The sequence below is a fragment of the Pleurodeles waltl genome, chromosome 6 (genome assembly GCF_031143425.1).
Source record: "Pleurodeles waltl isolate 20211129_DDA chromosome 6, aPleWal1.hap1.20221129, whole genome shotgun sequence".
NCBI classification, from domain to species: Eukaryota; Metazoa; Chordata; class Amphibia; order Caudata; family Salamandridae; genus Pleurodeles; species Pleurodeles waltl.
This window is the reverse complement of record NC_090445.1, coordinates 795,306,683-795,332,233: the sequence shown is the minus strand read 5'-3', so window position 1 is coordinate 795,332,233 and position 25,551 is coordinate 795,306,683.

The window sequence follows — 25,551 nt, the reverse complement described above, 5'->3', positions numbered from 1 at the left end:
ATTAATGAGGTGGGTCTTTGCGACCCCATTGCGAGTTGCAGAAGGTGTCTGAGACACCTTTCTGCATTGCAAATTGCGAGTTGCAATTTGCGAGTCGCTCGGACTCGCAAATTGCAAGTCGTAATTTGCTGTGTTCCTACATCTGGCCCTTGGTCCCTGGGTGCCATTTACAATTGCTGTCTGGCTTACGGAGATGATGCATAAGAGGTCAATAGCCTCTTTTCTGAGGTCAGCTGGGGGGGACAGGGGCAGGGGGGTGGTGCTGGTGGCAAAGAAGACCCCAGCCCTTTTAGGGTGGACAGGTTTGGCCAAATTGGGGGGGCTTGAATGGGGTGGTGATGGGAATCTAGGTGGCGGACAAAGATGCAGACAAAACCGGTCCTGTTGGTTCCAGTAGAGACTGGACACTTGTGGGGGCCTCAAAAGAAGATGTTGAGCTGGTGGCCGTACCAGTCTCCTCACCCTCCATGCCACAGTGTCTGTCTGTGTCTGATATTTTTCCACCGGCACAAGTGGCCAGCTGCTTCCCCACCTTCCTGGCCAATGTCTCCTTTGCTTGCTCCTGAAGATGCTGAAAAGACACATACAACATTTTTATTCTGTCTGCACAAATCAAAATTATCACACGGTTATTTAACAAAATATATCCTAATTTCAAATTTTCACCTGCTTCAAGGCTATAAACCTTATGTATTTACCCAATGCATGTAGAGAACACATTATGGACCCGTTTGCTCACAGTTTTGTAAATTACCATCATTAGTCCCATTTCATTTTAGATCATTTCTTTTAAACAATTTAATTTCTCATGGAATTGTTTATCAACTCTGAATGGTACAGACTGTATGTTTTGAATAATAAACTCATGTCACAAACCTACATGTCTAGCAAGAAACCTTTGTACCATGTACATTGTCCATCTGCAAAAGTCCCTTTCAATTACTCTTTTGCTTCAACATTGATTTAGCAACTGGACACAAAAATATTGTTTGGATTACGTGTAACTCTGTCACAAATGTGTACACATTCCTGTCTGTTTTAATTAATGAATTTTGCCTATGAAATTCATGGTTATTGAAACAGACTGGCTTACATGAGCATTTGTGACGGAGTAAGGTGTCATGCCAATTTGCAACTGTTAACAAGACGTGAGTTGAATTTTGCAGTGAAACCACATTTATGAAATTTGCACCATGAACGTTTTGCTAAGACATGTTACCATTGTTCTCATGTTCCTGGTCATTTTGGATCAGATGCTCAATATTGTTTGGTCACTATACCAACTCACCAATGTGAAGTCAGAAACATCCACTGTATCATAAGTACATTGTCACCTGAAAAGGACCAACATAACCTCCTCACAATTGTGATGGAGCATTACACCTGACAGAATCATCAATTGTGGCCTTTTTGGTACAAATGTCCCTCAAAACATAGACAAAATCTAGGTACTCTTTTTGTGTAGGCATGCATGTGTCTGCCCAAAACAGTCCTTTGGTAATGATAAGTGGCAACCTTTAACACAAATCAATGAACAAAACACATCATCATACACCTTGTGCTAAACTTAAACTTCCAGAACTCTTCTTGTGTGTTGGATGGGTGTCAACTTTTATGTTGATGCCCAAAATTATTTCTGTATCAAAAAATAGTTAACTAGCATTTATGACTCACAAAATATCTTACCCCTTGATGCTGCTGTCGGGCTCTCAACTGCCAACCAACATCCAGATAGACCACCACAAGTATGCGGGCCATTAGGGGGGTCAGGGTGAGACGCAAGCGCTTCCTACATTGGGAGGACTAGCCAAGCTTGACTTCAGATGATTTTCGGGTCCAGCGATGTAGGTTCACACACCACTTTCTGCAAAGGATGATTTTCTACTTGTAGATCCCTAGGGTCTGCACCTTCTGGGCGATGTCCTTCCATATTGTCTTCTTGTGATGGGCTTTGACCTGTATGGGTAAAAAAAAAAAAGGAAAAAAGGTTTGTGAGGTTTTGTTTGTCTGTATTGCTGTAACACAATTTTGTGAAATCTATCACAAGCATTTCTAAAAATAAGTACAGATTATTTTCTAAAAATTGATATTTTCTATCTGAAGCGCAAAGATGACACTGCATTGATTAGGTGATTTTCTGCTGGTTGAGATTTCATTGATGTAAGTCAAAACTCTTTTTGACTGAAAAGTCAGAGGGTGTAAACACCTGAATACTCCGGTTGTTCAATTGTTCTTTTGTTTTCTTTAGAAGAAGAGAGGCAGACAAAAACTGTCATTTTATGTTGCATAGTGTAAGAGAATTGATGCTTTGTGTGGATATGAAGAAATTGTAAAGGAGGGTGGGTCGCAGCAAGGAGCAGTTTGTTACATCATATTAAGCTGCACTGGTATTGGTTGGTTAGTGTGAGAAGAACTGCACAGTGATTGGTTGTTTGTTGAACAGAGCCATACTGAGATTGGTAGAAGGGCTTAATGAAAATTGATGTATACGGAACAGAATCAAAACATTGAAGCTTTACACTGCATTATATTTGCTCTTTGTTGATTTGAATTTGAAATCACGAAACGTTTCAAACCTGATAGAAGTTTAATGAGAGGTGATGTGGCTATTTTTGTATGGGAGGTTGAAGAAGCACCTCCTGAGGGTATGCCAGCTTACCACATGATGATTGAGGAAGGGTGACATACATGTTAATGGCTTCCTCAACGGTATAAGATCACTGAGAAAGAGGATCCATTAAGTTTTCTTTGATGGGTACATTTAATTTGAGAATCATAGTCAAAAAACACTTTATGAAATGAAGCCTCTTTCTAGACCAACACAGTTGGAAGCACTAAGGCCCGTATTTATACTTTTTTAGAGACACATTTGCATAATTTTTTTACGCAAAAGTGGCGCAAACTTGCAAAATACAATTGTATTTTGTACGTTTGCGCCGTTTTTGCATCAAATGCGGCATAGGAGATAATGGCTCGTAACAGGGCTAGAGAGAGACACCAATGACAAACAAAAAGGGCAATGAAAAATTATACAGATGCACTTCGGAATGATCAGCAACAGAGATGGAGGAAACATTTAGTGGAGGGAGCTAGATTATATCCTGCAATTACAAATGAGAAAAATGAGCAATCAGAGAAACATGATAATTCTAAATGGAAAAAAGATTAAAGGGGAAAAGGAAACAAAAGATGACACAAAATCAGATACCAATACTGTTTCAGGAGATGATATTTTATATGAATTATTGGTTGTACGTCCACCACCTTATGTGCGTCCTATAACAAGTATTGGTGCAACAACAACTGATAGTGTGACAGTAGCTACAGTCTCTGGAGAGCCAAACATTTATCACATTGAAATACCATTATTAATGACCCAGCCTGTTGTAGCAAAACCAGTTATAGTACAGCCCATGATAGCACAGCCTGTTATGACACTGCCTACTGCTCAGCCTGTTGTACTTAAGAATGTGCCTGCTCAAGTGAGACTGTACAAGCAGTAAAGCCAGCAAATGTGACTACTTCCATCAAGACTGTTGTGAACTTCTATTGTCCCAAATTCAATTGCTGAAGGAGCTGTTAAAGGGACGACAGTGACAGGTTGTTAGAAATGGGGTTGGCAGTCAGTTTGCACCCTGTCAAAGCAGGGACCCTCACTCTAGTCAGGATAAAGGAGATACACACCTAGGATAACCCCTGCTCACCCCCTTGGTAGATTGGCACAAGCAGCCAGGCTTATCTCAGAGGCAATGTGCATAGTATGTGTACCAACACACACAGTAATACAGTGAAAACACTACAAAATGGACACCACACCAGTATAGAAAAAGAGCCAATATGTTTCTAAATCAGAGAAGACCAAAACAACAAAAATCCAACATACATAATTCAAGATATGAATTTGTTAAATAAAAAGAGTCTTAGTCTATAGAAAACAATGGAAATGTTGTTACTACACAAAGTACCTGGTTTGCGTCAAAAATAAAGTCGCATGGGCAAGCGTACATCACAAAAGTCAGTGATGTGTTGATTCCTTACTTGCAAGTGAGGCCATGCATTGTTTCTTCTCCAGTCGGGTAGGCGATGCGTCATTATTCTTTCCTGCAAAAGTGCGATGCATCGACTTCCAGACAAGGCACCTCAGATCTGCGCCGCTTCGCGAAGATTTTGATGCCAAGTGACGATGAGTGAGAAATCCGGTCGCATGGTGTTGGAAAACTGTGCTGCGTGACGTTTGTGTCATTTTCAGGAGCCGCAAGTGGGTATTGCGTCATTTCTCGGTCCACAATGTAGGTGATGCATCGATTTCCCAACCACAATGCAGGTGGTGCGTCTAAATTTTCCTTGCATGGCTTTCTGTGAGTGGATTTCAGTCCTTGTTCTACCAGCTTCACCTTTCAAGGGCCCAGGGACTGGATAGGGCACCACTTGGTAGGGCAGGAGTCTCACCAGAGAGTCCAGATGCTGGCAGAGGATAGCCTTTGATGGCCCTGAGACTTCAAAACAGGAGGCAAGCTCAGTTCAAGCCCTTGGAGATTCTTCACAAGCAGGAATATACCACTAAGTCCAGTCTTTGTTCTCTTTCAGGCAGACGCAGAAACTGCAGGCCAATCCAGAAAAACACAGTCACAGGCAAAGAGACAGTACTCCTTCTCCAGCTCTGCAGCTCTTTTTCTTGGCAGTGGTTTTACTTGTGTCCAGAAGTAATCTGAAATTCTGGGGTTTTGGGTAAACTAATTATACCTCTTTCTGCCTTAGAAGTAGGCAAACTTCTAAGGAAAGTTTATGTTGTTCACAAACTCCTACCTTGCCCAGGCCTGGCCCCAAACACATACCAGGGGTTTGGAGACCTCATTGTGTGAGGGCAGACACAACACATTCGGGTGTAAGTGACCACTCCTCCCTCCACTCTAGTCCAGATGGCCCATCAGGATATGCAGGTTACACCCCAGCTCCCTTTGTGTCATTGTCTAGTGGAGATTCACAAACAGCCCAACTGCCAGTCTGACCCAGGCAGGGAATACACAAGCAGGCAGATCCACAGAATGGTTTAAGTAACAAAATGCCAACTTTCTAAAAGTTGCATTTTCAAACAGATAATTTAAAAACCAACTGCATTTTTAAATTGTGAGTTCAGAAACCCCAAACTCCATATTTATATCTGCTCTCAGAGGGAAACTGCACTTTAAGGATATTTAAAGGCAGCCCTCATGTTAACCTATGAGAGAAATAGGCCTTTCAACAGTGAAAAACGAATTTGGCAGTATTTCACTGTCAAGGCATGTAAAACACATCGGTACATGTCCCACCTTTAACATACACTGCACCTTGCCCATGGGGCTACCTAGGGTCTTACTTAGGGGTGCCTTACATATATAAAAAGCAGAGGTTTGGGCCTGGCTAGTGGGTACACTTACCAGGTCGAAATGGCAATTTAAAACTGCACACCCAGACACTGCAGTGGCAGGTCTGAGCCATGTTTACAGAGCTACTCATGTGGATGGCACAACCAGTGCTGCAGACCCACTATCAGCATTTGATTTACAGGACCTTGGCACCTCTACTGCACTTTACTAGGGACTTACTAGTAAATCAAATATATCAATCATGGAAAAGCCAATTACCAATACAATTTACACAGGGAGCACTTACACCCAGAGTACCAAAAACAACAAAAAACAGAGACCAGCACACATTCACAACATGGAAAACTGAGGCAAAAAGACAGGGGAGACCACACCAAGTTTGCCAGGTCTAACACCAGGTTTATTCTGACGTCACAAAATTCACAGGTTGTTGTGTGGACACCCAACAGAATATCCAATTACTAGAGAAAGGAAGATTTGTTTTTCCAGCATAAGCAACGCATGGTGAGTCAAATTTGGGATATTACCCTTAGGGAATGTGGAAGCTGTCAAGAAAACTACTAAAGTTGAAAGCTCAAAAGTGCAGATACTAGTCAAAATATGGGCAAAAGACGCCATTAAGTGTCCCGAGGTTAAAGGTATAATTGGAATAAATCATTAAAGGGTGTTTGGATTTGGATCATATAAATCAGTATCATGAAAAATTATTGATTGTGCAAGGAAATTACTAGGTGAGCTGCAACTGTACATGACAAATTGACTGAAATAGCAAATAAATATGAAGTTGTTATTTCAAAAAGCATTCCATTGCAGAAAAGTTTTAAAATGCAGTTGGATGCTGAATCAATTGAGACAATTCATTCTTCAGGAATGCAATTGCAAATTAATGAATTAGTAAAATGTGTCTGCAGATGGAGCGATTTTAGGAAATTAGAAAGCAAGTGGGCAAAGAAACATGAAAAGAAAAAGAAGCTGACAGAGGCGGTTGAAGTAAAGAAAAAGTTACCTTCGAGTTCCCCAGATGATGGAGAAACTTCGGCTTACACATTCAGAGAAATATCGAGTGGAGAATATGAACATGTGCCTTGGAGTAGGGGAGATCTTGCAACATTTACAATCTACAAACCCTAGGAAGTGGTTCTCACAGGTTAAAAGGTTTGTAAAGATTTTGAAATTGTTGTGGACTGATTTCATATTGTTGTTCTGGATGATCTGTGGTATCAGTGTAAGATTGCTCTACATTGGCAGATGTACAACCAAGAAATACTCACACTGGTGCACCATCACCTACTGTGATGGAGAAATACAATGAAATGATTACTTTCTTGAGTGGCAGAGTCCCTCCAAAGGTTATGGATTATGTGGGATTGAGCAGGATTCAGCAAGAGGTAAAAGAAACTGTACATGAATATTATGAAAAGTGTTAAAAGCGTTTCAGCAGCATAGTAGTCAATCGCATCTTGAGCCAAATGATATGGGATTTTTTCTTTCAAAGTTGGATCTTGTTTTGAGACCTAAGAGGAGTCAGAATAGACAGTGAATTGTGATTTGTTGGCAGATAAAGTCATTGGATGAGGTCTTGAAGCTTGCTAAGTACTGTAGTGATGAACAGGAGATGAAGACGAAAAAGTATAAATAGAAATGTAAGTTGCCTCAGACAAAAATAGCTCAAAGAGATATTCAGAATCACTTATTTGCAGGAAGGTGTGGTGCAATACAAGCTGTTGGTTTTCAGAATGGCCTGCAAGGTATTCAGAGAGGCACTGTTGCCTCACATGGTAAAGGTTGAGGAATTCCACTTGATCTGAGTACAGATGTAGATGTTGCAACGCTGAAGAAAACGACTCCTTCTCATTTCTGTAACAAGGTCGGCCATTGGAAGTGCAAAGGTAGGCTTAATTCAGACAGAGTAAATAATAATAATTAAATGCAGGGAAGAAAACAGATGCAAATGCAGAGTGTACCTAACCAGCAAATGCCAGTGCAAAATCAAGTTCAAAATTTACCAGTCGTGCAAGCCCCTTCAGTTCAACAGAATGTGCGTATTCCTAAAATGAGTGAGAATCAGATGCCCAGACTGAATGAAAATTATTTTCAGGTCCAGAATCAAAACACGATTTAATATTTTCCACTGATTGACAATGAGAGCTTTGACTCAGTCATGTCACAATGACGATGCCTCATAGGGGCGGTAAATTGCATGCTTGTCGCAGTGTTAGAGGAAGTTCAGAGTGGACCATTTGTTGAAGGTGAGGTAAATGGCCACCAAGTGTAATTTCTGAATGATACAGGTGCTACCTGCTCTACTTGTATAACAGTGTATGTCCCAGTCTTACCCCTCTCAGGAAAGAAGATCCAAGTGGTCGGTTTTACAAACAGATTACAAATCCAGGTTTGAAAGTGGTTCGTGTACTAAAAGGTTCATTTGAAGAAAATCACCAGTTTGTTACATGTGACTCAAGTCTAGTAAATCTGTTGGGACAGGCCCTATTGTGCAAGTTAAATTGCACAATCTATTGTACTCTTAATGGGGCCTAATTTCATACACATGAGGAGGTTGAGTTTGAATCGACTCAGCAAGATTCTGCATGGCCAAAGAGAACAGTAGATGTAATGGCCCCAGAATTAAAAGATAATGTGAATACAGACATGTTAGACCTGACAGCCTTAGGGTGGTCACCCCTAACTTTTTGCCTGCCTCCCTCCACATTTTGGACAATGTTTTTGCTGGTTTTTAGACTCTGCACACTTTACCACTACTAACCAGTGCTAAAGTGCATTTGCTCTCTCCCTTTAAACATGGTAACATTGGATCTTACCCAATTGGACTATTTAATTTACTTATAAGTCCCTAGTAGAGTGCACTATGTGTGCCCAGGGCCTGTAGATTAAATGCTACTAGTGGGCCTGCAGCACTGATTGCGCCACCCACATAACTAGCCTCTTTACCTTGTCCCAGGCCTGCCATTGCAAGGCCTGTGTGTGCAGTTTCACTGCCAATTCGACTTGGCATTTAAAAGTACTTGCCAAACTTAAAACTCCCCTTTTTCTACATATAAGACACCCCAAGGTATGCCCTAGGTAACCCATAGGGCAGGGCGCTGTGTAGGCAAAAGGCAGGACATGTACCTATGTAGTTTACATGTCCTGGTAGTGTAAAACTCCTAAATTCATTTTTACACTGCTGTGAGGCCTGCTCCCATCATAGGCTAACATTGGGGCTGACCTCATACATTGTTTGAGTGGTAGCTGCTGATCTGAAAGGAGAAGGAAGGTCATATTTAGTATGGCCAGAATGGTGATATAAAATCCTGCTGACTGGTGAAGTTGGATTTAATATTACTTTTTTAGAAATGCCACTTTTAGAAAGTGAGCATTTCTCTGCACTTAAATCTTTCTGTGCCTTACAATCCATGTCTGGCTGGGTTTAGTTGACAGCTCCTTGTGCATTCACTCAGACAAACCCCAAATACAGGGTACTCAGCCTCACTTGCATGCATTTGCATTTTGAATTGGTCTTCCTGGGCTGGGAGGGTGGAGGGCCTGCTCTCACACAAAGGACTGCCACTCCCCCTACTTGGACCCTGGCAGACAGAATTGAACTGAAAGGGGACTTGGTGCACTTCTAAGCCACTCTTTGAAGTCTCCCCCACTTCAAAGGCACATTTGGGTATATAAACAGGGCCTCTGCCCCTTCCAACTCAGACACTTCCTGGAGAAGAAATTTGTAACCAGAACCTGCATCCTGCCAAGAAGAACTGCTTGGCTGCCCAAAGCACTCCCCTGACTGCTTTCTGTGAAGGACTGCTGCCTTGCTGTTGCCCTGCTGCCTTGCTGCTCTCTGGCTAAGGTGAAGAAGTGCTCTCCAAGGGCTTGGATAGAGCTTGCCTTCTGTTCCCTGAAGTCTCAGGACCAAAAAGATTTCATCTCTTCAAGAAGGACTCCTTGTGCGGTGAAATTTGATGCACAGCCTGCCAGAAACGACGCACAGCCTGCACCTCAGTGAAAATGTAACCTCACGCCGAACCGGAACGACGCAGCCCAACTTCGAAACAAGAAGATTGATGCAGCGCCAGCGTAACGACCGGAAATTCGACACACCGCCCACTGGATCGACGCACAGCTGAGCCGTAATGACGCAGCCCGACTTACAGAGAGGAATTGAGGCAGCGCCTGCAGTGCGGTACAAAATTTGACGCAACATCCATCGGATCAACGCAGCTCCAGTGACTTCGTCCTGCCAGCACAGGAGACCCACGGACCGTCCCCTGCGCGTCTGAAAACCCCGCAACCCGAAGAGGATCCACGACCGAGTGCTGGAAATCGACGCACAGCCGTCCCTGCGTGGAATCTAAATGACGCATCGCCGTGTGCAGCCCGAGAAATTGATGCACACCCCTTTGTTTCCACGTTTCTCCTCCTATGTGGCTCCTTTGAGGAGATTTTCTACGCGAACCAGGTACTTTGTGTTTGAAAGAGACTTTTTTTTTTTTTTTTTTTAAGATGTAAGACACTTTGGCCATCATTACAACCCTGGCGCTAAATCCCGCTTTCAGCCGTGCAGAAGACCGCCAACATACCGCTGCGGCTGCTGAATTCCGCTACAGGTATTACGACCCACACCCGTAATCCGCCACAATACAGACACCCACACAAGTCTGCCACACCAAAGGTCAGTGATAAACTGGTGATGCCAAAACCTCCACTGTCACACCAACAGGAATACGCCCACACTATCATGACCCACAAATCAACGTGGCGGTTATTCAACCGTGGTAAACCATTGGCGGTACACACCGCTGCGTTCAAAATACACACACAATTACAAAACACAACCACATTGGACAAATCGAAATATACACACAACTGATACACACACACACACCACACTCACACACCCAAGTCATTTCTTAACCACTTTATCCCCCCACCCTACCTGCATGCCATCACATACCGCCACCCTTACCCTCACACCCATCATCCTAACAACCTACAGATACCCCACTAGCACAACCCACACAACCCAAAACCAATCCCTGCATTTAACACCAATGCATGGACACCCATCACCAAAGCAAGTCAAGTAGAGAGACTCACTCATGCCCCAAAATCACCAATCACACAAGGGCTATGGCAATAATGCAAGCACAGGAGTAGAGGGCCACTCACCCATTGTATAAGATGGCACACAGATACAATAACTATGTGTAGGAAGTTGGCTCTGTATGTGCTATTTCAAAGTAAGGAATAGCATGCACAGAGTCCAAGGGTTCCCCTTAGAGGTAAAATAGTGGTAGAAATAGATAATACTAATGCTCTATTTTGTGGTAGTGTGGTCGAGCAGTAGGCTTATCCAAGGAGTAGTGTTAAGCATTTGTTGTACATACACAAGACAATAAATGAGGTACACACACTCAGAGACAAATCCAGCCAATAGGTTTTTATATAGAAAAATATCTTTTCTTAGTTTATTTTAAGAACCACAGGTTCAAATTCTACATGTAATATCTCATTCGAAAGGTATTGCAGGTAAGTACTTTAGGAACTTCAAATCATCAAAATTGCATGTATACTTTTCAAGTTATTGACAAATAGCTGTTTTAAAAGTGGACACTTAGTGCAATTTTCACAGTTCCTGGGGGAGGTAAGTATTTGTTAGGTTAACCAGGTAAGTAAGACACTTACAGGGCTTAGTTCTTGGTCCAAGGTAGCCCACCGTTGGGGGTTCAGAGCAACCCCAAAGTCACCACACCAGCAGCTCAGGGCCGGTCAGGTGCAGAGTTCCAAGTGGTGCCCAAAACACATAGGCTAGAATGGAGAGAAGGGGGTGCCCCGGTTCCGGTCTGCTTGCAGGTAAGTACCCGCGTCTTCGGAGGGCAGACCAGGGGGGTTTTGTAGGGCACCGTGGGGGACACAAGCCCACACAGAAATTTCACCCTCAGCGGCGCGGGGGCGGCCGGGTGCAGTGTAGACACAAGCGTTGGGTTTGCAATGTTAGTCTATGAGAGATCTCGGGATCTCTTCAGCGCTGCAGGCAGGCAAGGGGGGGATTCCTCGGGGAAACCTCCACTTGGGCAGGGGAGAGGGACTCCTGGGGGTTACTTCTCCAGTGAAAGTCCGGTCCTTCAGGTCCTGGGGGCTGCGGGTGCAGGGTCTCTCCCAGGCGTCGGGACTTTAGGTTCAAAGAGTCGCGGTCAGGGGAAGCCTCGGGATTCCCTCTGCAGGCGGCGCTGTGGGGGCTCAGGGGGGACAGGTTTTTGTACTCACAGTCTTAGAGTAGTCCTGGGGTCCCTCCTGAGGTGTTGGATCGCCACCAGCCGAGTCGGGGTCGCCGGGTGCAGTGTTGCAAGTCTCACGCTTCTTGCGGGGAGCTTGCAGGGTTCTTTAAAGCTGCTGGAAACAAAGTTGCAGCTTTTCTTGGAGCAGGTCCGCTGTCCTCGGGAGTTTCTTGTCTTTTCGAAGCAGGGGCAGTCCTCAGAGGATGTCGAGGTCGCTGGTCCCTTCGGAAGGCGTCGCTGGAGCAGGATCTTTGGAAGGCAGGAGACAGGCCGGTGAGTTTCTGGGGCCAAGGCAGTTGTCGTCTTCTGGTCTTCCTCTGCAGGGGTTTTTCAGCTAGGCAGTCCTTCTTCTTGTAGTTGCAGGAATCTAATTTTCTAGGGTTCAGGGTAGCCCTTAAATACTAAATTTAAGGGCGTGTTTAGGTCTGGGGGGTTAGTAGCCAATGGCTACTAGCCCTGAGGGTGGGTACACCCTCTTTGTGCCTCCTCCCAAGGGGAGGGGGTCACAGTCCTAACCCTATTGGGGGAATCCTCCATCTGCAAGATGGAGGATTTCTAAAAGTTAGAGTCACCTCAGCTCAGGACACCTTAGGGGCTGTCCTGACTGGCCAGTGACTCCTCCTTGTTATTCTCATTATTTTCTCCGGCCTTGCCGCCAAAAGTGGGGGCCGGGCCGGAGGGGGCGGGCAACTCCACTAGCTGGAGTGTCCTGCTGGGTTGGCACAAAGGAGGTGAGCCTTTGAGGCTCACCGCCAGGTGTGACAATTCCTGCCTGGGAGAGGTGTTAGCATCTCCACCCAGTGCAGGCTTTGTTACTGGCCTCAGAGTGACAAAGGCACTCTCCCCATGGGGCCAGCAACATGTCTCGGTTTGTGGCAGGCTGCTAAAACTAGTCAGCCTACACAGATAGTCGGTTAGGTTTCAGGGGGCACCTCTAAGGTGCCCTCTGTGGTGTGTTTTACAATAAAATGTACACTGGCATCAGTGTGCATTTATTGTGCTGAGAAGTTTGATACCAAACTTCCCAGTTTTCAGTGTAGCCATTATGGTGCTGTGGAGTTCGTGTTTGACAAACTCCCAGACCATATACTCTTATGGCTACCCTGCACTTACAATGTCTAAGGTTTTGTTTAGACACTGTAGGGGCACAGTGCTCATGCACTGGTACCCTCACCTATGGTATAGTGCACCCTGCCTTAGGGCTGTAAGGCCTGCTAGAGGGGTGTCTTACCTATACTGCATAGGCAGTGAGAGGCTGGCATGGCACCCTGAGGGGAGTGCCATGTCGACTTACTCCTTTTGTTCTCACTAGCACACACAGGCTTGTAAGCAGTGTGTCTGTGCTGAGTGAGGGGTCTCTAGGGTGGCATAAGACATGCTGCAGCCCTTAGAGACCTTCCTTGGTATCAGGGCCCTTGGTACTAGAAGTACCAGTTACAAGGGACTTATCTGAATGCCAGGGTGTGCCAATTGTGGATACAATGGTACATTTTAGGTGAAGGAACACTGGTGCTGGGGCCTGGTTAGCAGGGTCCCAGCACACTTCTCAGTCAAGTCAGCATCAGTATCAGGCAAAAAGTGGGGGGTAACTGCAACAGGGAGCCATTTCTTTACACTATGCATTTACACCCCAACAGGACCCCTACCCAACGTCACCGGACAGGAGGTGCCAGACATATCCAGTCCCCCCACAGAAGAGACCCACAGTGACGACAGCAGTTCTGCACACCTGGATCAAGATGACCAGCCCTGCCTATCAGGGACCTCAGGATAGTTGGTTCCCCTGACACAGTCACAAACAACCACTGAACCTCCCCCCTCAGGAAACACCAGTACAGCACACACCCAGCGGGCCCATCCCTCTGTCCCCAGGACACGTCAATCAGCAGTGTGTCCACCACTACAGGGAACGCAGGCAACCCCACTAACATAGAACGATCAGGGACCTGGGGGCAGTGGGCACACGGTTCAGGGGACAGAGGCACAGGATAACAGGGAAGCTGGGAGGACTGCAGTGCAACAGGGGGAGGACAGTCCCAGGGAACCGACACTCCACGAGGCACTCTCCAACACCATGGGAGCTTACCACCATTCCCAGGAGACCATGGGCAGGGTACTGGACAAGTTTCAGGAGACCCAGCGTCTGCAGGAGGAACACTACCTGGGGATCAGGGAGGACTTGAAGTCCATCAACGCCACCCTGGTCACCATTGCAGGGGTGCTGGCAGACCTTGTCAACACCATGAGGGACACAGTGGCACACCAACGGGCCCCTGACACTAGCCTGGACGATGAACAGCCCTCCACCTCCGCCGGCACTAGTGGACAGGAGGCACCGCCACAGGACCAACAGGCCACCAGCACCCCACCCCCTGCAGATGGACAACCACCCCCAAACAGTCCCTGACATCCAGGAACAAGACAGAGAACACTGCCAAGACCCCCACCAGGAAATAAGACTCCCCTGAATGTCATCCTTCTGTCCCACTTTGTCACCCTGTCCACCTTTTGCAATATCTATGGAATACAGCAATGTCAATGTACTTGTTCACATACCAATGTAACACAGCTGTAGGCCAGCAGTAAGCATAGCAGAGGGCACAAAGTGGGAGCCACATCTGTGAAATGGAAAGTCAAAGTGACAAGTCAGGGTCCATACACAAAATAAGATTATTCAACAAATGTTTCTTCTAGATTAGTTCAAGTGTTCACATGAGCCATAAATGCAAAGGATTGTTATATGTATGCACAAATGGCTTCATCAGCTGATGAGGAGGTGGCATAGCATCATATTCCTCTTTCTTATGCTACATTGTGTAGTACTTTATTTAGCTTGTGTTAGAAATGGGGTCTTTGGTTGGCAGTGAGGTTACCCCCTGTCCAAGCAAGGATCCTCACTCTAGTCATGGTAAGTGACACACAATCCAAATTATCCTGTGCCCACCCTCTGGTAGCTTGGCACTGAGCAGTCAGGCTTAACTTAAAAGGCAATGTGTAAAGTCTTTGCAATAATTTATGTGCAATAAATCATGCAATAACACAGTATAGCACCACAAAAATTCACCACACAGTGTTTAGAAAAATATATATTTATCTGATTAAATGCAGGTCAAAACGATCAAGATTTGTTAAGTACAAGTTAAATTATCACTTCAGAGAATGATACAAAGAGTCCTTAGTCTTTAGTCTTTAAAAAGCAGCAAGTGTCTCTTGCAAGCAAAAAGTACCTGGTTTGTGTTCAAATCCTCCGCAAGTGACCGCAGAGGAAGAGATGCGTGGAAAATGGGGAGGTGTGCGTCGGTTTCTCCGGGCGCACACAGGCGATGCATCAATAATCTTCCACGCAGGGAAGGCTTTGAGTCCCTTTCTGGCGCGTGGACTTGGATCCTCTTCGGGTTGCGGGGTTTTCGGACGCCCCGGGGATGATGCAGAGAAATCCTGAGCATGCAGGAGGAAGTTACAGGAGCTGCATTGATTATTCTCACAGGAAGTTAGGCTGCGTCGTTGTGGATCTGCTTTGCGATGATCCAGTGGGCCGTGTATCGAAGTACCGGTCGCAATGCTGGCACTGCGCCGATCTCATCTCAGGGAGCTGGGCTGCGTCGTTCCGGTTCGACATGCAGTGATTTTCTCACCACGATGTAGGCTGTGTGTCGTTTCTGGCAGGCTGTGCATCGAATTTTCGCAGCACAAGGAGTTCTTTGCAGGATGAAGTCTTTTTGGTCCGGAGACTTCAAGGAACAGGAGGCAAGCTCTATCCAAGCCCTTGGAGAGCACTTCAGCAGAGCCAGAGGGCAGCCAGGCAGCAGGGCAACATCAGGACAGAAAAGCAGTCAGGTGAGTCCTTTGGGCAGCCAGGCAGTTCATCTTGGCAAGTTGCAGGGACTGGAGTTTTTTCACCAGTGGTATCTTGTCTCGAAGTGTCTGAGGTGGTAGGGTCAGAGGCCCTGTTTACATACCCAAATGTGCCTTTGAAGTGGGGAAGACTTCAAAGAGTGGCTTAGAAGTGCACCCAGTCCCCTTTCAGTTCCAACCTGTCTGCCAGGGTCCCAGTAGGGGGTTTGGCAGTCCATTGTGTGAGAGCAGGCCACTGTCCTTTCAAATGTGTCAGGCCCTCCACCCTCCCAGCCCAGGAAGACCCAGGTGACTGAGCATCCTGTGTTTGGGGTTGTCTAAGTGAAATGCACAAGGGAGCTGTGAAGTAACCTAGCCAGACGTGGATTGCAAGACACAGAAGGATTTAAGTGCAGAGAAATGCTCACTTTATAAAAGTGGCATTTCCAAAATAGTAGTATTAAATCCAACTTCACCAGTCAGCGGAATTTTGTATTACCATTCCGGCCATACTAAATATGGCCTTGTTTCAGATCAAAATCTACCACTCAAACAGTATATGAGGGTAGCCCTCATGTTAGCCTATAAAAGGAGCAGGCCTCACAGCAGTGTAAAAAACAAATTTAGGAGTTTCACACTACCAGGACATATAAACTGCACAGGGACATGTTCTGCCTTTTATCTACATAGCACTCTGCACTAGGGGTTACCTAGGGCCTACCTTAGGGGTGACTTATATGTAGAAAAATGGGAGTTTAAGGCTTGGCAATTACTTTTAAATGACAAGTCGAAGTGGCAGTGAAACTGCACACACAGGCCCTGCAGTGGCAGGCCTGAGACATAGTTATGGGGCTACTTATGTGGGTGGCATAACCAGTGCTGCAGCCCACTAGTAGCATTTAATTTACAGGCTCTGGGCACATGTAGTGCACTTGACTAGGGACTTACAAGTAAAATAAATAAGCCAATTGGGTATGAGCCAATGTCACCATGTTTTAAGGAGAGAGCACATGCACTTTAGCACTGATTAGCAGTCACACTGTGAGTTCTCTGACCCCAGGGAACTTGCAAAGGAGGCTGACCTCTGACTTAGTGCTAGAGGAACTGGTCAGGCATTAAAGGGCTGTCTTAGGTTTACCCCGGCAAGGGGTGGTGAATGTTCTGGGTAAACCAGGCCAAGTTCTGAGAGGGGAGGGTGCAGGATCTAGAGGGATCTGTCCTCTTATGCTAATTTTGGACAGCACCCACAAGGGGCCCCAGGGCAGTAACTTAACCGACCCCAATAAGATCCAGAGCAGGGACGGTGCAGGATCCAGAGAGACCTGTCCTCTTGTGCATGTCTTGCAAGGCACCCAAAAGGGGCCCCAAGGCAGGAAATTAGTTGTTACCAAAGGCCGATCCTCTGAAAGGGATCCCGTGGTGTCTGAAGGAGTTGGAGGGACAACTGGAACCATTGTCCCGCCAGCTCTGGAGACCAGCAGCAACAATCCGTAAAGGGCGGTGCGGACACTTCCTTTGAAGGGTTTGAGGGAGGACTCTCCCCTAACTTGTGTCCAGCCCAAGGGTACCGTCCCTAGGTTGGAGAACCAGGTCATGGGCAACCCCCTAAATCTGGAAGTAGAGACTGCCTTACCCAGCATCCCTACTGTTTTGTTCCCTAAAAATTCCACTTCTGAGGGGAAGGGTTTGAGGGAGAGGGAGGACTCTCCTCTAACTCATGTCCAGCCCAAGGGTACAGACCCTAGGTTGGAGAACCAGGTCATGGGAAACCCCCTTGACCTGGAGGTAGAGACAGCCGTCCCCAGTCTCTCTACCAATACTTTTATGGGTGTCACTCCTGGTGGGAGGGTGCACAACTCTAGAAGGAGGAGCAGGAGGAGGAAAGGCTCTTTCCTGACCCTGGCTCGGCCAGAGGGGAAGGACCCTAGGTTGGGAGACCAGTTACAGAGGGTCTCCTCTGAACTGGTGGGTGAGCTGACCAGGACGACTGACACCAGCGCCCTGGCAGTTCTGGATTCTGGGGGTACCATTTCTCCACAGAGTGTGCGGAACCCTAGAAGGAGGGGCAGGGGAGGAAAGACTCTTCCCTGACCCCTATTCAGGCTATGGGACCAGTCCCTAGGCTAGAAGACCAGTGGCAGGGGGTAAGCCCTGAACTGGTGGGAAGGAGAGTGGAGAGAGGATGCTATGCACCTGGGGCTCCCGCCCCCCACCCAGAGAGGTTTCAGAGACCAGAGGCCCCGGGATGGCCTGGGACCTGGCCCTGGCCACAGACAACTAGGACGCCTCCATGGGTTAGCTTAGATTGTCTGGGGAGCATAGACAGGGGGATCCAACTGAATTTAGATTAGCGTAGAACTGGATCATGCCCCTGCTGTTGTGGTCCAGGGTCCTGGTTCTATGGCCCCAAGCAGGGAAGTCCATCAAGGTATTGATTGGTCGCCCTTGGCTTTAGGCTGGTAGGGGTCATGTTGGACCTAACTCTTTTACAGGGTCATTCCCAAAACTTTTTGCCTTTTTCCTCCTCATTTTCCTGACCCTTGTTGGCTGACGTTATGACTCTTAGCACTTTTTCACTGCTAATCAGTGCTAAAGTGCATGTGCTCTCCCTTGTAAACTTGGTATGATTGGCTTATACCTAATTGGCATATTTAATTTACCTATAAGTCCCTTGTAAAGTGGTATCCCTATACCCAGGGCCTGTAAATTAAATTCTACTAGTGGACCTGCAGCGCTGCTTGCACCACCCACTGAAGTAGCCTTTCAAACCTGTCCCAGGTCTGCTAGCGTGCACAATTTTCTGCCACATGGACCTGCCATCTAAATTTACATGCCAGGCCCAGAACTCCCCTTTTACTACATGTAAGTCACCCCTAAGGTACACCCTAGCTAGCCCTATGGGCAGGGTGCTATGTATGTAGAAGGCAGGACATGTGTCAGGTACCGTGGCCTGTCCTGGTAGTGAAAAACAGCCTATTTGGTTTCTTACTGCTGTGAGTGCTGCCTTCTCATAGGATTGCATTGGAAATGCCCTGCCTTAAGTGTAGGGGATATTGTCTGATTTATGAGGGGTAGCTTAGGCATGTTTGGAATGGTTGTAATGTTAGTGAGAAATGCTGCTTAATGGTGTAGGTAGATTTTTTATCATTACAGAAATGCCACTTCTAGAAAGTGAGCATTTCTCTGTGTTTATGTTAGACTTTTTATCCTTGGCGTGGTCTCCCTTAACTTTTTGCCTCTGTTTCCCAGGTTGTTGATGTGTGCTGGACTCTGTTTTTGCTGTTTTTGTTACTCTGGGCACTTTACCACTGCTAACCAGCGCTAAAGTGCAAGTGCTCCTATACAAAATGTGTATGTAATTGGCATATCCATGATTGGCATATTTGATTTACTAGTAAGTCCCTAGTATAGTGCACTAGAGGTGCCCAGGGCTTGTAAATCAAATGCCACTAGCGGGCCTGCAGCACTGCTTGTGCCACCCACATAAATTGCTCTGTAATCATGTTTCAGACCTGCCACTGCAGGGTCTGTGGGTGCCGTTTTAACTGTGAATTCGACTTGACAAGTGTACCCACTTGCCAGGCCTAAACCTTCCCTTTTCTTACATGTAAGACAACCCTAAGGTAGGCCCTAGCTAGCCCCAAGGGCAGGGTGCAGTGTATGGTTAAGGTAGGACATATAGTAATGTGTTTTATATGTCCTGACAGTGAAATATTGCTAAATTCGTTTTTAACTGTTGCAAGGCCTGTCCCTCTCATAGGTTAACATGGGAGCTACCTTTAAATATGATGAAAGTGTAGATTCCCTTTGGGAGCGGATAGACATGTGGAGTTTGGGGTCTCTGAGCTCACAATTTAAAAATACATCTTTTAGTAAAGTTGATTTTAAGATTGAGTGTTTGAAAATGCCACATTTAGAAAGTGAGCTTTTTCTTGCTTATACCATTTCTGTGACTCTGCCTGTTTGTGGACTTGCTTTCTGGGTCAGATTGACAGTTGGGCTGGTTGCACCTCACACTAGACAGTGACACAAAGGGAGCTAGGGTGTAGTCTGCATTTCCTGATGAGCCATCTTTGCTAGGAGGGAGGGGAGGAGTGGTCACTCACACCGGAAAGGGATGTGCCTGCCCTCACACAACGCAGCCTCCAACCCCCTGGTGTGTGTCTGGGTCCTGGCCTAGGCAAGACAGGATTTCACATTCAAAAGAGACTTTGCTTTGAAGTAGGTCTACTTCAAAGGAGAAAATGGGTATAAGAAGGGCACCCAAAACCACAGACTTTACAACACTTCTGGAAACCAAGAGGAACCTCTGCCTGGAGAAGAGCTGAAGAGCTGAGGAAGAAGAGCTGCCCTGCCATTGACTGTGCTTTGTGGAGCTATCCTGCAGTTGCTGCTTCTGCCAGAGTAAGAGGGCAAAGACTGGACTTTGTGTGCCTTCCTTCTTGTGAAGAACTCTCCAAGGGCTTGATTTAGAGCTTGCCTCCTGTTGTTTGAAGTCTCAGGGACAGCAAAGACTTCTCTCTGCCAGCACCTGGAGCACCTGGAGTCTCTGGAGAGACTCCTAGTCTGCCAAGTGGTGCCCATCCATTCCTGGGACCCTGAAAGGAGAAGCTGGCAGCCTAGGAGGAAGAACTCCGTGCACCGACCACCCTGAGGGTAAAAGATTGACCTGACTCCGATCTGTGGCTGAAAAATCTATGCGCCGCCGTCTTCGCAGGTGAAAATCGACACTCGCCTGCAACGCGACATGAAGACTCTTAATGCATTTTTTGCGATAACTTGACTTGTGTGTTGTGAATTTTTGTCGTTTTGGTCTTGTTTTGTCTAGATAAATATTTTCTATTTTTCTAAACCTGTGTTGTGTCATTTTGTAGTGTTTTCATTAAGTTACTGTGTGCGTTGGTACAAATACTTTACACCTAGCACTCTGAAGTTAAGCCTACTGCTCGTACCAAGCTACCAAGGGGGTAAGCAGGGGTTAGCTGAGGATGATTCTCTTTTACCTTGACTAGAGTGAGGGTCCTTGCTTGGACAAGGGGTAACCAGACTGCCAACCAAAGACCCCATTTCTAACAGGTTATGACTCTGGTGTTTTGCAGCTTGACTCCAATCCACGTCTGGGCAGAGTGACAGTTGGGCTTTGTCCATACTTTTCAGACAGCCTGTACACAGGGAGGGTGGAGGTGTCACAGAGGTGCATCTACATACTGAATAGTCTTCCTGGGCTGAGAGAAGGGAGCGGCGGGCACATCTGCATTTGTAAAGGCTGTGCCCTGGCCTCACACAATAGGGTTGTTTACCCCCAAATGATGTTTGGAGCCTGTATTGGAGGAGAGAGGTGGCACTCCCAGAACCAGCTGTAACTGGCTGGAACCTCTTCTCCCCTTCCTCTGGAAACACACTGTAAACTGAGTATAAGTACAGGGGATTTTTCCCCATAATTTAGACATTCTTAGGACTCCAGAGACTCTCCTGGAACTGGACACAGGATGCTGCTGAATGGACTCACCAGGACCCACCTTGGACTGCTGCTGCTGTGCTGACCTGTGACCTGCCTGGTCACTATGAGGAAATGTCATCATCTGCATCCCTTGTGCTGGCCTGTTGTTGGGGTCGCTAGCCCTGTGCTTCCCTCCCCTCTTCTGTCTCCAGGGGCATGGTGCTGTGGTACCTGACCCCTGCAACCATCCAAAAACATGTGAAGTTGCTCTTTCTATTATATATACCTCCTGGAGAGTGCTTTGCTGGCCCCCCCTGTGCTTCAGAGTGCAGTGCCGTGAAGGAGATTCACTGCCACGACCCGGGCTCAGTGGAATTGCCCCCCAGCGCTCGTAAGCGCATTCGAATCCTGAAATCACCACCGCAGTCCGTGTGTTACGTCTGCTGAGCGTGTCGCCCTTGACCTTTATCCAGTGCCCCCAGGGCACTACCAGAAGGAGAGAAAGGATTAAGCGCGCTCCAGCCGTGCCCCCGGGGTGAAGACCGGTCTGAAGAGTGCCTCCGGGGCACAAGCAGACACCTGCTTCGTTGCCTGCACACTGCCGTGGCCTGGGCAATGCCGATCCAAGTGAAAGCAGAGAATTGGGCGGGGGAGGAAGCCTCATCGGAGGCTCCCTGCCCTACCGGCCCGCTGGGTTATTTTGAGGACTGGCAGGGGGGAAGGAAGCCTCCCCCTGCCCCACTGGAGCCCAGAGAGTTCCAGGAGGACACGGGTGGGGTGGAAGCCTCACCGGAGGCTCCCCGCCCAGCGCAGTCCTCCCGCTTTGTTGTGGGGGCCCCAGCAAGAGTCGGGTGAGGCCCCCCCATAGGTGGGCCCAATCATTTTTGCTGGTTTTGGCCCCCCCATTGGAATGCCAGTTGAGGCACAGGGGGGCCCCTAGAGATTGTGGTCCTCAAGAGGGGCCCGTTCTAAAAATCAGAGAGGATGCGTGCCACCCCTGTCCACCCACAGATTCGCGAGGCCCCCATTTTTCACACAGTGGAGCACAGGGGGCCCCTTATGGATAATGTGTGGCACTGGAAGTGCCCTTCTTCATAAACGTAGGTACTTTCCTTGGACATACCTAATTCAGATGTTCCTAATATGGACTTTATGAATTCTATATGCTAACCTGTTTGGTTTATGATGTTTCATATATGGTTGCTAATGTTCCTTTTATGCACATGACCTGCTAATATGTGATTTTTCACTTGCCATATGTTTTATAATGCACTTAGCATAGGCTTTTATTATATTCCATGACAAGTGCATTTATTTCCTTACTGTGATAATACAAAGACTTCCCAAAAAGTATTTTTTCAAAATAAAAAAAAATGCATATCTGTTGCAACAAACCTTTCAGCCATTAACAGGAAATCCACAATAATCAACAATAACTGGTTATGTTGCAGAATCCTGAGTACTTACGTGTTCTAATGTGACTAATGCTTATTCTTGCAGAGTATTAGTAACCTGTGTAACGCTCTGACAACTGCTAAGGTAGCAGGGTATTTCTGACATGTAATGTTTGGTCTAATTATGTTTTGTGCAATACAGTTTAGTTTTACATAGCTCAGTGTTGTGTTTACTTTGTGGTGAACATATTGCATCACTCGTGTTGCATGTGTTGTGCAAACACTTTACACATTGCCTCCAGGTTAGGCCTGACTGCTCGTGCTAAGCTACCAGGGGGGTGAGCAGGGGTTATCTTGGACGTGTAACTCCCTTGCCCTGATTAGAGTGGGTGGGTTTTGCCTGGCTTAGGTGCATACCCTAGCCAACCAGAAACCCCAGTTCTAACAAGTGGTCATACTGATAAGTTGTGCAAGATGATTTTCCTAAAAATAAACAGCTTCCTGATTGCTGAGGTATTGAGTATAATGGTGATGTTTCTTACAAAGATGATTTGCATAAAAATAGCACATAACACAATACAATGTTTCATAAAATGCCAAGGTTTGCGTGAGTACTGATTCTAGGGGTTCAGGATCACGTTCGAGAAAGATATTCTCTGAAAGGTATGTCTGATACTATGCACCCTTCACTCTAAGTATAACTTTGAAGAAGGAGTGAGAAACACTTCTTCCTGTTCGCCACAAAGGTTGCGGTTTCCTGTAGGGGCAGGGGAAAGCTTCCCAGTTGTGACACTCTAAAATATATGGCTCTCACGTCGTGCTGCCTAGAAGAGAAAATGCATTTTTAGAGACAAATGCTGCATTCCCTCAAGCCTTTTTTGAAAACGCAACATACTCTAATGTGAATGCAATGCATGACATTGCATGGAGACAGGGAAAAACAATCTCCCAGCTCACTGACTGAGAGGTGAGTACACATTGCTAAGTGGGCTGTAACAGTATTTGGACAGAAAAATGTGCAGCCTTAACTCTTGAAAACATCTATCCAATGAGGTCAGTGAACACCATGCAGGAAAAATTCCGCAGTGGAAGTAGCATGCGCGGAAATGGTCTATTCCAGCTCAGTCTAAAAACGTTCTTTAAATTGCCCTGCTTAACATACTTCCAGTAAGCAGCTGGATGCAACCAAAGAAGACAGAAATCATTTGCTGCTGTTTCAGTGATTAGTTGCTGCACATAACAATGGTCTGCAGAGTTATTTATGCACTATCCTGGATCTGTGGGATGGAAGGTTTACTCCTAGGGTAAACGTGTCTTACACCAAAGGACTCAGGAGATCAGAGGAGGCTACTGAAGTCTGCTTGCTCCTTCTTTAAGCTAAATATAGCTTGAAACTTTGGTAAGAAGGCTTAATTGATTTTTCACAAGTACAACCTAAGGACAGACATATTTTCCTTACATGGTTCTTTTCGTTCACATTACATTTCATACATCTTTACTAGAATGGAATCGCAGCTGTTCGAATTAAGTCACAGGTTTCTCTTGAATAATGTTTATGCCTTTTATATATGATGTTCTTATCATTACAAAACAATATTGTTTCTGTCAGTGATTAGACTCCTAAATGTATCATGTTCATTTTGATTTCTTATTGTGGTGTTCATGCACCATATGAGTTGGTTTATTGATTTAAAAAGCTACAGTACTCATCTGCTACTCTACAAAAGGTCTGGTGTTTTAGATTAAATTAATGCAGCCCACCTTCCTGGAACCTGAGACCGCTCTGGTTGACTCTTGAAATTTCTCCTTTTCTCTTTTATGTGATGTCGATACAAACAACCCTGCAGGTTATTTGAACGAGAATTAGAGGCTGAAAATTATGCAGGGGAAACAGGTATCTAATATATCCGCCAGGCACGTTTAGAGCCACGCAATCGTTCATCCTCTCAGCCATAATTTTTTTTTTTACATGAGGCATCTCTAACCCATCCTGGCTATCCACAGATGTCACATTCATCAGTATGCTCCTGAAATAAAGCCTGCTGGCAGATAATGTGGTAAGAGATCATTATCGTGATATGAGCTATGGTTGAGTCTCCACACTGCACACACAGAATGCCCACAATGGTGAACTGTTTTTTCCCTTTAGGAAACCTTTGCTCACCCTTGGCATCAGCAACAAGGCAGTGTTTCGACGAATTACTGTGTGTTGTTGTGTGTAATAAAACAACTAACCAAAACTCTGCTAAAAAAAAAAGAAGTTTAAAATTATAAATAAAAAAATTCCACAGAGATGAGCATCACTATAGCTTGCTCTTCCCTTGCCATTTTTCACTTTGTCATGAAGAATTTTATTTTCATGGCATTTTATAGAGCTGCTGATAGTAAGAGGCAAAGTCTCACAGGGATAACCTTCGTGTGCTCTGGAATTGGAGATTTCAGTCTTTGGTCCCTGCCTGTCTTGATTGTGTTGCTACCTTTACTCCTCTTGCACAGGCCGCTTCTGGTGGCACTACCATGCACTTTTAGAGACAGCCCAGGGTGATGACTACTGGGACACCCTTCTGATTGAAGTTCAGTCTCCTTGGGAACTTTGGGGGTTTCTTAGGTGTTAATATAAAAATCTATTGTTATAAGTGCCTTGTATGCTCAGTTTCAGCGCCTGACTGGCCTCTGCACCAACCAGATCTAGAAGGGGATAAGAGGTCACGTGTGGTTTGAGTGCTCTATTTGCCCGTACACCATTTTGTGTGTCAGACTGAGGTATCCCTCCCCCATGGTGTGAGTCAGACCGAGGTCTCACTCTTTACCTGAGACCAGCCCAACGAATGTGACGCAGTGGAGCCTCTACCATCCCCAGGATGCGCAGAATTCCTATTTGAAGGGATCCACAACAACTCAGCTTAAACTAGGTTTATCTTCCCAGATGCTTTACTCCAATTTTCAGAAAACTTAAATATTTTTGTTTTCTTTTTAAAGGATTACTATAGTGCTGCTGGTCGATTTGCTATGGTTTTACCGATCGTGTAGCTGTTTCGCGTGTTTGTGATTGCCACAATGGTGAACAGTAACAATTCATGAAGCGAATACAAAGTTATCAGTATTAGTGCTCGGTATCTACAATGACTAGTAATTGTGAACGTGATACGTTCACAAACATTTTATGAACCATTCATTCACTGTATCTGCATGTCATTGTTATTGTTCCCCGTTTTCAGGGGTCTACCGGTGTTTATGAT